Here is a 6,647-nt window from a genome sequence, read left to right as displayed (position 1 = left end):
CTGAAACACATTTTTTCTCTTACTTTATTTCTCATGAGATTCTATATTTTTGTGGGGGACAGGATATTAAGTTTGCTCTTAAATAAGAATATTTAATAATGTATAATTAAAGTCGTATTAACCAAAAAAACCCAAAAGGAAACCTGGAGGGATGGGAATTCAGGAAAGCATGGAAGGATTTGCATGAACTGGTCCTGGGCTGAGTGAGATGAGCAAAACCAGGAGAATGTTGTGCACCCTAACATCAACATGGGAGTGATCATCATTCTTGATAGACTTGCTTATTCCATCAGTGCAACAATCAGGGACAATTTTGAGCTATCTACTATGGAGAATACCACCTGTATCCAGAGAGGGAGTAGTGGAGTTTGAACAAAGAACAAAGACTTTTACCTTCAGTTTAGAAAAAAAGCAAGTATTATCTTATTATGTAATTTTGCTATCTCTTATATTTTATTTTTATTTCTTAAGGATATGATTTCTCTCTCATCACATTCAACTTAGATCAGTGCATAATATGGAAACAATGTAAAGACTAACAGACTACCTTAAGTGGGGGATGAGGGGAGGGAAGCAAGAATAGGGGCAAATTTATAAAACTCAAAATAAACAAAATCTTTCAAAATAAACACTAGAAAGTGCACAGCTAGGTGGTGCAGTGAATAGAGCACCAGTCGTGGAGTCAGGAGTACCTGAGTTCAAATGCGGGCTCAGACACTTAATAATTACCTAGATATGTGACCTTGGGCAAGTCACTTAATCACATTGCCTTGCAAAAAATAAATAAAAAATAACACTAGAAAGCATAGGAATAAATGATAAGCAGTGTCTATCTTGAAACCATCAGCAAGCCATATCTGTTTTGGAGATAAGCCAGAAAACTTCCCAATAAAATCAAAAGTGAATCTAGAATGCCCATTATCACCACTATTATTCAATACTGCATTAGAAATATTAGCTATAGCAATGAAACGAAAAAGAAATTGAAGGAATTAGAATAGGCAATGAGGAAACAAAATTATCACTTTTGCAAGTGATATGATGGTATGCTTAGAAAACACTAGAGAGCTTTCCACCGGCTCTGCCATATTCCAGTGAGTTGCCAAAATGACAAACACAAAAGGAAAAAGGAGAGGGACTAGATACATGTTTTCTAGGCCCTTTCGAAAACATGGTGTCGTCCCTCTGGCTACATATATGCACATATACAAGAAAGGTGATATTGTAGATATCAAGGGTATGGGCACAGTTCAGCAAGGAATGTCCCACAAATGTTACCATGGCAAGACTGGATGAGTCTATAATGTTACACAGCATGCTGTAGGTATTGTTGTAAACAAACAGGTTAAGGGCAAGATTCTAGCCAAGAGAATTAATGTGCGTATTGAGCATATTAAGCATTCTAAGAGCAGAGATAGCTTCCTGAAGCGAGTAAAGGAAAATGATCAGAAGAAGAAAGAAGCCAAAGAAAAAGGCACTTGGGTTCAACTAAAACATCAGAAGCACACTTTGTGAGAACCAATGGCAAGGAACCTGAGCTGTTGGAACCAATCCCCTATGAATTCATGGCATAAATGACTTAAAAAATAACCAATAAAAGATTTCTTGAATTTTCAAAAAAAAAAAACCAAAGAAAAAGAAAACACTAGAGATTCAACAAAATGTTTCTTGGAATAATGAACAACTTTGGCAAAATTGTAGGATATAAGATAAACCATATAATCATCAGTATTCCTTTGCATCAACAACCCATAGCCTAGTATCAAGAGACAGAAAGAGAATTTCCATTTTAAAAAAATCTGTAAGGAATATAAAATACTTGGCAATCTCTCTTCCAAGACAAACCCAGTAACAATTAAATAGTATTCACCAAAACTATCTACTACTGGTGAAGAAATAGAGGGGTGGATCAGTGAAATAGATCAGGTACAAAAAAAAAATCAGTAGTAAATGATTACAGTAATCTATTGTGATAAACCCAAAGACTCCAGGTTCTGGACTAGGAACTCACTATTTGAGAAAAACAGCTGGAAGAAAGGGAAACTTGTATGGCAAAAACTTGACATAGACCCACACATCACACCCCATATCAAAATTAAAATCCAAATGGGAACAGGGTTTAGATATAAGGGATGACATAAACAAATTAGTAAAACAGGTCTACCTCTCAGCTCTATAAGAAATGGAAGAATTCAGAACCAACCAAGAAATAGGAGGAATTACAATATATAAAATAGATAAGGGGGGGTGGCTAGGTGGCGTAGTGGATAAAGCACTGGCCCTGGAGTCAGGAGTACCTGGGTTCAAATCTGGTCTCAGACAGTTAATAATTACCTAGCTGTGTGACCTTGGGCAAGCCACTTAACCCCGTTTGCCTTGCAAAAACCTAAAATAAATAAAAAATAAAAATAAAATAAAATAGATAAGATTGATTATATATATTAAATTTTAAAAATTTCCTACAACTAAAACCAATATACCCAAGAATAAAAGAAAATCAGAAAACTAGGAAATAATCTTTACAAGTGTCTCTGATAAAGGTCTCATTTCTCAAAAATATATAATGAACTGAGTAAAATTTATAAGAATAAATCAAAGCTCTCTTCAGGCAAAAGGAACATACTCTAAACTACTATTAATTATTTAATTAGTCAATTAAAACAACTCTTAGTTAGTACCTCATACTGATCAATATGGCTAAGGTGACAAAAAAAGAAAATGTTAAATGTTGGAGAGGTTGTGGGAAAATTAACGCTCATGCTCCATTGGTTGAGTTGTGAGAGAACAATTGGAACTATCCCATAGGGAAACCAAATTTTGCATATCTTTTGAACAAGCAATACCACCACTAGTTCTGTATCCCAAAGATAACATAAAAAAGGAGAAAGGACCTACATCTGCAAAAATATTTATAGTAGTCCTTTTCTTGGTGGCAACATATCAGAAATTGAGAAAATGTTCATTCAATTGGGGAATGCCTATTATGTTTAAGAAATGAAAAGCAGTTAAGTTCCAGAAATTTGGATTCTACAAATAAAGTTTAAGACAGTTTAATTTTCCCTTTTTCCACTGAAAAGCTCTCAAGAACATTCAGGAGCACTTTCAGAATCCATGGAAGTATCAGGAAAGGCTTTGGTAATGGGTCTTTCCAAAATAATAAATTCAAATTGTTGATATTTTAATTAAAATACATAACCTTAACAAAAATCACAGCTCACTTATTTTATATCTCTTTAGGATCTTTCTCATCTCCATAGAAATTCAATTCAGCAGTCATTTCTTTTTTTAATCATGCCTACCATGTGTAATGTCCTGCCAACAGTCCTACTCTAATGACTTCTACTGGCATGGAAATGACTTTAGCTTATCTACTGTTGTATCAACAAGAGTGCCATTTTGGATTCAATAAAACTTGCCTCTTAAAAAGAAATAAAGAACAGAAAGATTTCATAAAAACCTGCAAAAATTAGTATAAAATGATACAAAGCAAAATGACCAGAAACTCAAAAACAATGTACACAGTACCAACAACACTGTGTGATGATCATCTGTGAATGACTCAGGTCTTTTTTAGCAACATAATGATCCATATCAAAGGACTCATGAAAGAAAATTCTATCCACATCTAGTTAAAGAACTGGTGGACTCAGAATGTAGATTGAAGCATATTTTTTTTCAGCTTCTTTTTTCATTTTTGTGGTTTTTTCTTTTGATCTATTTATTCTTCCACAATTGAGGCTAAAATGGAAATATATTTTATATGATAGTACATATATAAACTATCTCAAACTACCTATCATTTTCAGAAGAGGAGAGAAACATTTAGAATCAAAACTGTGTCAAAATGAATGCTAATTTTTTCATGATATGTTACTGGGAAAATACAGTACTATTAATAAAAATTAATGCTCTATTTGGATAGTTAATATTTTATTTTGCCAGTCAACAAGCATTATTAAATGATTATTGTGTGCCAGACATTGTAGTAAGCATTGGGAGATACAAGAAAGGAAAAAAATTCAATCCTTACTCTCAAGAATTTCAGTCTAATTTTTTATTTTTGATTATGTATTCAGTAGGAAGTCAATCTAAGCCAGTAGACTAAACACATAAATTACAATATTGTGATCTAGTTATGGGGGAAAAAGAATTACTTTGACAAGGAAAGGAGTGTTTTAGTTTAAATTTTTTCTAAATCAATCTGTCCTTGCCACTACTTCTTTCTTCCCTGCTATTGATCATTTTTAAAAATTTCTTCTGCATATATCTACATAGTAGCCACATCTAAAAAAAGAACCTCTTGCTTAATGTTACATTAATCACCTCTGGCAGGAGGTGAACAGCACATTTCATCTTTATTCTTTTAGAGGCACAGCTTATCATTACTTATATAGTTAATTCAAAAAAGGCATTATTCATTTACAATGTTATTGCATAAATTTGTCTTTTAGTTTTACTCATTTCACTCTACAGTAATTCATAAATGCCTTCCAAATTTCCTCTGAAACTGTCCAATTTGTACAGCACAAAATTCCATTTCATTCACAATTTGTTTAGTCATTCCCTATAGATCAACATGTAAATTTTAAGTTTTTGGCTATCACTAAAAAAAGCTTCTATAAAAATTTTTGTATATAGAGAAATCCTCTTCCTCTGTGTATTATTTGATTTCTTCTAGTAGTGGTATTAAAGGTATACACATTTGGCATCACAGCTCCAAATTGCTTTCGAGATTGGCAGCACCAATTCAAAACTCCATCATTATTGCTCTAGTATACCTATTTTCCCATAGCTTCTATTTTTTGTTGCTCAAAATATTTTTAGAAAGATTTTATTTATTGTGAACTTTACATTTTTCCCCACATTCTTTCTTCCCTCCCCCACCACCCACAGAAGACATTCTGTTAGTCTTAACATTGTGTCCCATCCATGGTATACATTGATCTCAGTTCAATGTGATGAGAGAGAAATCATATCCTTAAGGAAGAAAAGTAAAGAGATAGCAAAATTACATAAGAAGATAACGGTTTTTGTTCCTAAATTGAAGGTAATACTCTTTGGTCTTTGTTCAAACTCCACAATTCTTTCTCTGGATACAAATGGTATTCTCCATTGCAGACAGCCCAAAATGGTCCCTGATTGTTGCACTGAAGGAATGAACAAGTCCATCAAGGTTGATCATCACCCCTATGCTGCTGTTAGGGTGTACAATGTTCATCTGGTTCTGCTCTTCTCACTCAGCATCAGTGCATGCAAATCATTCCAGGTTTTCCTGACGTCCCATCCCTCCTGGTGTCTAATAGAACAATAGTGTTCCATGACATACATATACCACAGTTTGTTAAGCCATTCTCCAATTGATGGACATTCACTTAATTTCCAATTCTTTTCCACCACAAACAATTCTTTTATGAATATTTTTATATGTGATGTTTTTACCCTTTATCATAATCTCTTCAGTGTATAGACCCAGTAGTGATATTGCTGGATCAAAGGATATGAACATTTTTGTTGCCCTTTAGGCATACTTCCAAATTGCCCTCCAGGAAGGTTGGATGAGTTCACAGTTCCACCAACAATGTATTAGTGTCCCAAATTTCCCACATCCCTTCCAACACTGATCATTGTCCTTTCTGGTCATATTGGACAGTATGAGAGGTGTGAAGTGGTACCTCAGTGATGCTTTAATTTTCATTTCTCTAATAAGTAATAATTTAGAGCAATTTTTCATATGACTAAGGATCACTTGGATTTCCTCAGATGTAAATTGTCTTTGCATATCCCTTGACCAATTGTCAATTGGGGAATGACATTTTTTTTAAAATTTGACTCAGTTCTCTGTATATTATAGAAATGAGTCCTTTGTCAAAAATACTAGCTATCAAAATTGTTTCACCAATTTACTACATTTCTTTTGATCTTGGTTACAGTGGTTTTTTTCTGTGCAAAACTTTTTAATTTAATATAATCAAAATTATCTAGTTTGTTTTTAATGATTTTTCTCCACCTCTTCCTTGGTCATAAATTGCTTCCCTTTCCATTAGATCTGACAGGTAAAGTACTCCTTGATCTAGTTTGCTTATAATATTGTTTTTTATGTATAAATCCTGTATCCATTTTGATCTTATCTTGGTATAGTGTATGAGGTGTAGGTCTAATCTAAGTTTCTTCCATACTAACTTCTAATTTTCCCAACAGTTTTCATCAAAGAGAGAGTTTTTATCCCAATAGTTGGACTCTTTGTGTTTTTCAAAGAGCAGATTACTATAATCACTTCCTGCTGTTGCACCTTGTCTATTCCACTGATCCAGCATTCTACTTCATAGGAAAACCAGACAGTTTTGATGAATGATACTTTATAATATAATTTTAGATCTGGTAGGGCTAAGCTACCTTCTTTTGTACTTTTTACCTTAAATTCCAGGAAATTATTGACTTTTTATTTCTCCATATAAATTTATTTAAATTTGTTCTAACTCATTAAAGTAATTTTTTTTTGAATTTTGATTGGTGTGGCACTAAACAAGTAGTTTAGTTTTTGTAGAATTGTCATTTTTATCTCAACCTATCCATGAGCAATTGATGTTTGCCCAGTTATTTAAATCTGATTTTATTTGTGTGAGAAGTGTTTTATAATTATTTTCAAA

The 6,647-nt window shown here is 33.2% G+C and overlaps 1 pseudogene; it reads left to right on the top strand.

Moving 5' to 3' along the window:
* The first annotated feature begins 1,089 nt into the window (after positions 1 to 1,089).
* Positions 1,090 to 1,601, top strand: LOC141494836 (large ribosomal subunit protein eL21-like; annotated as a pseudogene).
* Positions 1,602 to 6,647: the final 5,046 nt, after the last annotated feature.

The sequence above is a fragment of the Macrotis lagotis genome, chromosome 8 (genome assembly GCF_037893015.1).
Source record: "Macrotis lagotis isolate mMagLag1 chromosome 8, bilby.v1.9.chrom.fasta, whole genome shotgun sequence".
Lineage (NCBI taxonomy): Eukaryota > Metazoa > Chordata > Mammalia > Peramelemorphia > Peramelidae > Macrotis > Macrotis lagotis.
Note: the sequence above shows the minus strand (reverse complement) of the source record. Positions and strands in the feature narration are given on the sequence as shown.